Raw genomic sequence first — 11,111 nt, forward strand, 5'->3', positions numbered from 1 at the left:
GATCTCTGTTTAACCACAGCCTGCAAACTGGCTTTGTTCTGGCAGAATGAAGGACAGCAGCAGTAATCTCAGTGCACAAAATGGGCCCATCAACCGACACTGGGAATTATTGGCCCATAAGCTTGACTAGCCTCATCTGCAAGGCCATAGAAAGAATCATTATGGACCTTATTAACAAGGACATAGGTAATCTTCAAACTCTGGACCCAACCCATTTTTGCTTCATTAAAGGTAGATCATGCCTGTTAAACATGGTTAACTTCAAGAAAGTCACCAAGGCCCTGGACGAGGGAGAGACAGTAGGTACATGTTATCTTAACCTAGCCAAGGCTTTTGACACAATCCCTCACTCTGGTATTGTAGAGAAACTCTCCCAGTTGGGAATTAACTCTATACATTGCCTGATGGGTAGCCAACTGCCTCACTGAGAGGAGACATACTGTCAAAGTGGGTGACTTCACCTCTAGCAAAAGACCAGTCACCAGTGGCATATCACAAGTTTCTGTGCTGAGCCCCTTACTGTTCTGAATTTATTTCTCCGAAGTCCAGACAAACATGGATGGTCTGTGGCTGACCATGTTTGCTGATGAATGCAAATTGGGAGCAATCAGTAAGTCCTCCAGTGATGTTAATGCACTGCAGACAGGGTTATTGCAGACAAATGATTGGTGCCAAAGCCACAGATTAAAGATAAATGCAAAAAAATGCATTATTATTCCCTTTGGGAAAGCTGACATCCCTGCTAATTACATTATAGACAGCACCCCCCCCCCCCCAAGTGTAGACCCAGTGATACATGATCTGAGTACTCGGGTTGATAGCAATCTGATCACCATTGAACTAGGAAAAACTAACAGGAACAGAAAAAGGCTGGCAGTAGGAAAAAAAGGCAAAACGTCCACAAGCAGAAGCAATTTTATTGGTAAGTGCTTTCGTTTAGTGCAGTTACCAAACTTCATCAGACCAAACCAATTAAATTCAGTACCCTTTTATACCAATTTGCTTACATCATTTAAGTTCAGTGGCTACCAATAGAAAGACTTTACAAAATTTAAAAATACAAACATTTAAAAATTGTAAAAACGTTATAAAAACACATAATGCTACTTTATATGTATATATTCCCACCCTTTTACATTAACTGGGAAAAAAAAGGAAAAAAAAAATATATATATATACACACACACACACACACACACACACACACACACACACACACACACACACACACACACACACACACATCTAATACCTATCATAAACTTTAATTTTTAAAAAACTATTAATAGAAATCATTTTATTTAACCCAGCGGGTGAACCCGCATTTAAATAAATTTGCCAACACGTCTCCTTGTTTTCCAAAATAAATTTCCATGGTCCACCTTGAGTGTCCCTAGAAACCTGATACACTACTAGGAATTTAAAACTATGTGAGGGAAATTTAATCAAGTGTCTATATAAGGTGTTAGTATCCCTGTGATGGGAGGTATAAAAATGTTCGTAAATTCTTTGAGATAGCTTGTGTTGAGTCTTTCCAAAATAAAATGCTGGACATTGTAAACAAAAAGCAATGTATACTACCCCCTGTAAGTAACAACTATATCTTCCTCTTACAAGGATACTTTACCTATACTGACACTAGACTCATAAAACACATGGCAACACTGGTTGCACATACCACAGTGGACCATTTTTCGTATATTGTTAGTCTGTCCTTGTCTCTCCAAAATATTCTTAATGTTTAAGCCCCTTCTGTACACAACATTAGGGCTAGTTCCCAGCTTCTGTACCAGGTCTTCATCCATTCTGATGATCCAGTTTTTGTACAAAATGTCCCTAACAACTCTACTACTACTTTGATAAATAGTAATAAAGGGACAAACATTTCTCTCTTTTTCCCTTCTTGCAGATTAAGTACACGTATGTTGTCAAATGTACTGCTAATGTTTTGCTCAATACCAGTATCACTGACCACCACCTCTGTTCTGACCCCAAGGGTGATGCTCACCAAGTAATGGGGCATAAAACCCCCGATTACGCATGTCAATTACTTCATTACGTATCTGGTTGACCATTCTCCGAGAGTATCCTCTATTGTAAAACATGCTAGAAATATAAGTACATTCTGCTAGAAAATCATTATGGTCAGAGACCATATGTGCTGTTCTGACCATTTACCCTTTCACCACTCCTCGCTTGACATGTATAGGATGTCTACTTAGATAGTGCAAATAAGTATTGGAGTGGGTTGGTTTCCTGAAAATGGTTCATGTTAACCTTTCTCCATTTTCACTTTTTGAGATCAATACATCCGGGTAGGCTACATTATCACAACTCACAGTATGGGCGAACTTCAAAAAATCTGTTGATTGATTAATGTAATGAACCCGGTTATTTCAGATAAGGGTCCCTTCCATGCTACAAACAAATCATCTAAATATCTTACATACATACTAATATAGGAATAATAGGGACTCTGATACAAGAAATTACTCTCCCACCATGCCATGATAATATTTGCAAAAATGGGGCCACATGCAGACCCCATGGCCTCACCTTCCTTTTGTTTAAAATAATGTCCCTCAAAACGTATGTAATATATCTCAGAACTAAATTCATTAGCTGACAATAAACACTGATTTTGTGTTGGCTAAATCCCATGACCTCAAACAAATATAAAGCAAACCATTCCATACCCTGTTCGTGAAGTATACAACTGAACAAATCCTTGACAGCAATAGTTATAAAAATACCCTCAGTTGGTGACAAATTATCATACTGCATTATCACAATGCCCCCACCTTTGTCTGGGTGCATAAATCCCCCTGGGTTAAATGAAATGATTTCTATTAATAGTTTTTTAAAAATGAAAGTTTATGATAGATAATAGATGTGTGTATGTGTAGATATATATATATATATATATATATATATATATATATATATATCTACACACATACATACATATATATATATATATATATATATATATATATATATATATATATATACATACACACACACACACACATACATATGCATCTATTTTGTGTGTATGTATATATATATATATATATATATATATATATATATATATATATATATATATATATATTTTTTTTTTTTTTTTTTTCAGTTACTGTAATAGGGTTGGAATATATAAAGTAGTATTATGGAAACTGATTTTGGAAAACAAGGAGACATGGTGGCAAATTTATTTAAATGCGGGTTCACCCCGAGTAAAATGAAATGATTTCTATTAATAGTTTTTTAAAAATAAAAGTTTATGATGATGGGTAATAGAGGTTGTGTGTATGTGTATGTATGTATGTGTGTGTGTGTATATATATATATAATTTTTTTTTCAGTTAATGTAGTAGGGTTGAAATATATATATGTATGTATATGTATGTATATATATATATATATATATATATATGTGTGTGTGTGTGTATATATATATATATATATATATATATATATATATATATATATATATATATATGTATATGTAGTATTATGTGTTTATATAATGTTTTTACAGTTTTTAAATGTTTGTGTTTTTAAACTTGTAAAGTCTTTCTATTGGCTGTTGAACTTAAGTGATGTAAGCAAATTGATATAAAAGGGTACTGATTTTAATTGATTTTGTCTGATGAAGTTTGGTGACTGTACTAAACGAAAGCGCTTACCAGTAAAATTGTTTCTGCTTGTGGACATTTTGCCTTTTATTTTACTGCCAGCCTTTTTGTGTTTCTGATAGCAATCTGAACTTTGACCACCATGTATCCACAGTAGTAAGGAAATCCTTCTATGTGGCACATCTTATAAGTAAAGGCCCTGCATTTAGATCTAATTGTGTTATAATTCCATTATACTCAGTCCTCATCAGACCAATAATTCAGTACAATCCTCCTTTTTTCATGTACCTCGCCAGACACCTGCAACAGTTGGAGAGGACCACAGAGGTTTATCACCAAGAAATTACAGAGTACACAAAGCAAGTCTTATGTGGAAAGACTGAAAGCCCTGTTACTGTATTCCATCTGATACAGGTTGCTAAGGGGTGTTCTGTGCCTGGCTTACAGGGCAGTCTCTGACACGGCCCTGATTGAAATGCTGCACTTTCGTAAATCAGACAGCACAAGGGTCAGTCGCTCCAGAGATCTTAACCTAGCCTCTAACATGAATAGGTCATGCTGGAGAGATAGGTACATCTCTCATAGACTGCCATTTCTCTGGAGCAGGTTTCCAATTCACGTGAAACAGAGCCCCTCCCTGACCCTCTTCAGTCGCAACTTACATCAATGGATGGGTGAGGGCAAATTAACTCCTGTGGTGGCGCCTATGTTCTGGACAGAGGAAGTTATTAACTACCATAGACTCTTAACTGTGTGAACTTCACTCCCCTAACCACCAACAATTGGGGCAACTGGGATAAATATGGCTAGGATCGTATGGGCATTAGGGCCATTGGCCTAGTAACCTTCTATGAACCTATGAAGACAATATATATTAAAACTGAAGTAACACCTTTCCATAAAATATTTTTTAAGGAAATTCTCCTGAAAAGTACTGGCAGCACTTATAGGAACTAGCATCACAGGTAATTAGTCCTCACAGCTGTGTTTGCATCCTAAAGTGCTCATTATTGGATTGCTTTAACTTACATCAGTAAGTATCCTTCAGACAGTTTTCTTTAAGAGCAATTAACTTGCAGCTAATGACCCCTCTAAGAAAAAAGTGTACCCAGTCTGATAACAGTGCCAGTTTAATCCAGCATGTATAGTTAATTGGAGTTTCTTTTGATCTCATTTTAATAGTTTTAATTTCTTTTTTTGTAAGCAATAGTAGTTATATTTAGAGTTTTAAAGAATGGAGCTATAATAGATATTTTCCAGTTTTTGGTTATTGTCCTTTGAGCAACAGACAGAAGATACCAAAGAAGAGGTAGCTGATCTTTTCTAAAACATGCATGTAGTAGGACCATGCAGCACTCTCTACTGCAGTTACTGTCTGGCAGATGAAATGCTCCCAGTGGTGAGGCCCATTTGATGCACGTGTGACTCTTGCAAGATTTGTCTTTTCCTGCTTTCTTCACAGATTCTCATTTTGCTCCCTGTTTACACAATTTATGCAAAGTAGCTGATGTAAATGCAGCCAAAGACTGCTGGGTAGACATTGTAGCTGGGGAGTTAGTAAATTAGTACATCATTTACAAGTAGAGCTGAATAAGCTGAATTTTATTTGTGTGCAAAGTTTCTTTTCATAGATTTAGGTGCAGCTGCCTCCGAAATCAACAGTAAGGTAGGTGCCATAAATGCTCGTCCATCTTTCGTGTTTATTACTTGATGCGTATTTCTTGTGCAGGCTGCCCTTCCCTGCTAGTTTGGTTTGCAGATGTACATCAACGCCACAGTCCACTGTACTAGTATTTTAAAAAGAAAGAAAGAAAATTGTACCGACAAATAGGTACCTTGCAGAGTACTCTTCTGACTTGTCAGTACATTCCAAATCAGAATGTTGTGCTAAATCAGAACAGGAGTATTCTATACCAATTTTAGGGGTATATTTTCATGATTTCAAGCCATATCTCCCTCAACTGTCCTTCATTTGGCAGAATGTCCCTGATTTTGCCTCATACTTTTATCCTGTCCCTTGTAGCATTTCTTCTATAACTATTGAGGTGTGAAATTGGATTACAGTCTTATCATAGAGTCTGTTAATAATTGCAGTGGCACTGGCAGCAGTAGACATTGGAGTTTAATTGTTATTGTTCAAAAAAATCACTTTTAGTGCAAAGCCTTTAATTTTATTAACAGTTTTTCACTGAACTTGTCTCTGTCTCCCAATAATGATATCAGGTCTTCTCTCAGCTTCTCTTGGGCTGGCATACATATCTCTCAATTTTTCAGAATTTAGCAGAATGTCCAGATATTTGCCTTATATTTTTACTCTGTTTAAAAAGGTGTTCATGATTTTGAGTCTTTATCTCTGATTCTTAATCTAGGAAGCTGAGAGAACAAAGGATGGGGGTGAGGTGCATCTGGCTGCATTGGATGGTTTGGACAGCAGCAAGCCTAGGTACAGTTCTGGACTGTTATTTATCAAAGTATTCATTTATTTGATCTCAAGCAGGCATATGAAGAGTGTGCGTGCGTATGCGTGTGTGTGTGTGTGTGTGTGTGTGTGTGTGTGTGTGTGTGTGTGCGTGTGCGTGTGTGTGTGTGTGTGTGCGTGTGTCTGCGTGTGTTTCTGCAGAGGGCATAGCTGTCAACTGTCCCTGCTTTTGCCTCATGTTTTTGGTCAGCTTCTCAAAAATCTGTTGTTTTCTGGCAGAAATTTGTACATTTCAGTCACTAAACAAAGACAGTCACATGATTTTCAGACTTCATGTCCTTCAGAAAAGTGCTTGCTATTCTAGAAACCTTCTCTTTTTATAAGAGGGTTAGGGTTGGGTGAACACACATTAGTAAGGTGACGCAGGGAGATGGTTGAGGAGGGGGTGTATGTGTCAAAGGGGGACTGGGGAAGAAAAAAGGGGTGTTGCTTGGGGCCCCAAAAAGGGTCCAAATTCATCCCCACAGAGCAGAAATTTTGAGAAACATTGACAGACCTCAGATTCTTGATAGTTTTTTGGGGGACAAGCTCCCAATATTAGAGACAACATTTGAATATTACTCTAATTCAGTTAAGTTAAAAGAATGAGGATAATGTGAGTCAGCATGCATTTTCTGAACAATAAGATGTATCAAACTCATATCTGGCATTATTGACTGAGTGTATTTCAGGATTTACCAAAAAAATTAAAATGTTACAAGGGAAAAGGAAAATAGGAGGTGAAATTTGGGGTGTGCTTTGAACATTGAGGTATTTTTGTGAGGTATGTTAGTGGATAGTGAAAGATTTGACATGGCAGAAATAGTGTCACATTTAATATTGTTTGCTAAAGTCAGTATAAAACTGTTAACTGCTGTGGCTTATGCTTATGCTTATGTGTGTGTGTGTCTGTGTGTGTGTGTGTGTGTGTGTGTGTGTGTGTGTGTGTGTGTGTGTGTGTGTGTGTGTGTCGGCAGTTGAGTTGCATTATATTTAATAGTAACAAGGTGGCCATAGTTAAATTAACTTTTCATCACAAACATTAGCATTGCCATTATGCAGGACTGCAGTATATTTAAGAGTAACTAGCTGGCCATGCACATGATATAGGTAGGCTACCTTTGGTGGTTTTTCAGTAGCAGGATGTGCATGAAAGCATGTGCTTATTGTCACTGTGTAGCAGTGCGTATTCTTGCCATTGGACCACACTTGGCTTGATTTCAGTTCTTGCCTGTGGCTTTTTCTATGTGAAGTCGGGATGCATTTCCTCTGTCTATGTGCTTTTGCTCATGTTTCCTGCAACACCCTAAAGATATGCCTTATGGTAGGTATGCATTTTGTGTGTGTTTGTGTGCATGCATCTGTGTATTTGTGCATTTCGGGATAGACTTGGCTTATCAGAAGGCAGTGTGTGTGGGGTCTATATTATTTAATTGAAATCTGCCATCAATCACTTATTTATTGATCCCTATCCATCGAAACTAACTTCAGCGAACATGAAAATTTTTTTACAGGATAAATAACCAATTTACTGCTACCCCATTAAAACACACCGCACTAAGTCAAACCCACCCAATGGGGGTCTTCGCACCCCACACTCCCCATTGTGGGAGGATGTGCCCCCTCCCCCGCCAAACTGTATATACCAACTCTGAGATTGGACTATAGTGGGGGAAAAAGGCAAAGTTGTGATGTTGGCCAATTGATTACTCACCATCTAAAAAAGTTTGAAGTTTGCTAAAGTTAGTTTCAATGGATAAGGGGTAATGAATAAGCCATCGATGAAAGAAGATTTTGATCTAATATACACCCGTGTGTGTGTTAAAAATAATTTCACTGATTTTTATCTGTGGACACACACAATATTACCAGGCACTTGCATAAGTGTTCTGGGTACCATTAAAAAAGTTATCTTTCAAAAATTAGGCATAAAATACATCACAGATTATCCAGCTTCCATGGTCTTGGCAAGCTTAATACCCCAGACTAAATAGAAAATAAAGGATTACCTCAATAATATGCATAAGCTTAGAAAGATTGCTGTTAAACAATTGTTTTTTTGATAATAACCCTAGAACACAATAACTTAGCATAACGACTCGGGCAACAGAAAGTAGAAAGGGCTGTCGCCAGACATAGGAAGCCTATAACAAAGAGGGTAACAATAGATCCTGTAGAGGTATTAAAAGAATCTTTATAAAGCAGAGCAATATGAAAATCAAGAAAAGATACAAATGGAAATGTGTATGGAAAAATTAAATATGGCAAGGCAAGAGGTAGCTGAGGCTTAATTACTAGCAGTTAGGATAGGAGGAGATGAGATAAAAACTGATGTATAACCAATCTACAGGAAAGTCCTCAGGAATAGATGGTATTCCTGTGGAAGTTTGGGAGCTAGGAGAAAAAAAACTGATAAAGATCTGGAAGGTTTTGTTTAACAATATCTTGAGAGGAGGAGAAGTACCACCGTCCTGGAAGAAGGTGGTGGTAATGCTGATACCTAAAGAGGGTGAAGATCCATCAGATCCAGCTTCATAAAGGCCCATTTCAGTATTAAACCATGGTTGTAAAGTGTTCATGTCTGTAATAGTGAAAAGAATGGCAGAAGGAATGCCAAAACTGAGAGATATGGACCAGTGCAGTTTTGTGGAGGGGGGCAAACATTTGACAACATTAACAGAATATTGATGATCCAGCGGGAAGCAGAATGTAAGAAAACACCCTTGTTGTTGGTGGGTCTTGCTGCTGAGTAAGTAATTGACAGAGTAAACTTGGACTTTATGAGCAGCAATGGAAGCATTTGCATTTCCTGAAAAAAATATATAAGGTTGATCAGGAGAATATACGAGGGCTCGGAGGTGAAAATTAAAGTGGGAGAGGTGTCTCTGATAATTTCTGCTTGAGCAGAGGAACCAGGCAGGGGTGTTCTCTTTCCCCTTTATTATTTGCATTATATATATAGAACCATTGGCAATTAAAATAAGGGACTCAGAAATTCAAGGATATAATTGGTATAGTAGTCAGGAAAATCTGCCTCTGTTTGCCGATGATATTATTTTGTACCTGACAAAACCAGAAAAAGACATTGTAGTGTTGTGGAACATTTTGAGTCCATTTCAGATCTTTGCAGGATACAAAATTAATGAAGCTAAAACAAAAACAATTAACTGTAAATTATGTATCCTCGCATGAACTGGTTCAGGAATATCTATCATATAAATATATACATATATATATATATATATATATATATATATATATATATATATATATATACATCTATATATATATATATATATATATATATACATATATACATCTATATATATATATATATATATATATATATACATATATACACATATATATATATATATATATATATATATATATATATATATATATATATATATATATATATATATATATATATATATATATATATATATATGTATATATATATATATATATATATATATATATATATATATATACACATATATATGTATATATATATACTCCGGTCCGCTAATGATTGGTAGTTGGTTTTTATGTGCCGAGTTACCAGCCCTGACGCACAACCTTCAACGAAGGTATGCCCATTCACACATGTCTCCATGCAGAAGATGCGCTAGCCGAGAATCGAACCGGACAGCGTCTTACTGTGAGGCGACAACGGTACCGCAGCACCACCACCGCGGGTTATACATGTGTGTGTGTGTGTATGTGTGTATATATATATATATATATATATATATATATACATACACATATACACATATATGTATATATATATATATATATATATATATATGTATATATATAACCTGAGCTGTACCTCCCTGGACTACATGAAAAGAGACATGGAAGTGCTCTCTGATCATGTAGCGCAGGCCAGTATGACCCTGACCGTAAGCAGCATCCTGCCCTCGCCAAGAATGATACTACGGTGTAAAGAAAAAATTCTCCATTTCAACACTTGGATGGGTTTTTGGTGTCATTCAGTGGGGATCCAGTGTCTGTCTGCCTGGGATGACATGCTCGACAGGCCACGCTGCTTCGCTAGAGATGGCTTGCACCTTTCACCCTTAGGCTTTTGAATACTTGCCAAGGCTCTTGCTACCTCCATAGTGCCTTTTGTAGGCAAGGCTCAGAAGACAAACCTACCACCGTATATAGTACAAGTAACAGAAAACTGACGCTAATGCAACTCAATGCCAGAAGTTTAAACCTCAAAATGCACGCACTCGAGGCACTCCTCAGTATGGAGAAAATCGATATATGTGCATTAACAGAAACCTGGTTTAAGGCTCCAGAGAGCACACCAGTACTACCAGGTTACAACTCATACTATACATTTCGGCCACAGAACCCAAACCGAAATACAAAAGGCGGGGGTGTATCCATATTCATCAAGGATACCCACACCTCCAGGTTAGTGGCACAACACGATGCGTCAGAGATCATCCACTTGCAACTAACAATGGGCAAAACTGCAATTCAAATTGTAGCTTGCTATAGATCACCCACTGTGTCCCAGGACCCCCATTTCAGGTTTCTGAAACACTGGGAAACATAAAGGTCCTACCAAACACCCTAATATTGGGTGATTTCAATTACCCAAACATTAACTGGGAGAACTACTCAAGTACTAACTCCCTTGCCCAACTTTCCTAGAATTTATAAACTCAAATGCCCTTGTTCAACTGGCCAACACTCCCACCAGAGGTGACAACATATTGGACCTGGTCATCACCAACATGGGCGACCGGTGTTCCACAACAGAGGTCAACCCCTCGCTGGTTAGATCTGACCATAAACAAATCACTTTGGCTATCCATATTCCACCCCCTCCCCCGGACAAGAAAGCCACCATGAAAAACTTTTCAAAACAAACTTCACGTTACTTAAGACTGAGGTGGAAAGTTTCAAAGCCCCCATGCTGGAGGGTAACACTGTCCAAGCTGCAAAATCCTTTACTAATGCATTCTACGGGCAGCTACAAGAATGCA

The 11,111-nt window shown here is 37.3% G+C and overlaps 1 protein-coding gene across 1 annotated transcript in view; it reads left to right on the top strand.

Annotated features, from left to right (window-relative positions):
• The window catches only part of FLII (FLII actin remodeling protein), a 945,835-nt gene that overhangs the window by 600,914 nt on the left and 333,810 nt on the right, over positions 1–11,111 (top strand). The window lies entirely within an intron of this gene.

Source organism: Protopterus annectens, chromosome 12.part0 (assembly GCF_019279795.1).
Source record: "Protopterus annectens isolate FY-2018-M chromosome 12.part0, PAN1.0, whole genome shotgun sequence".
NCBI classification, from domain to species: Eukaryota; Metazoa; Chordata; order Ceratodontiformes; family Protopteridae; genus Protopterus; species Protopterus annectens.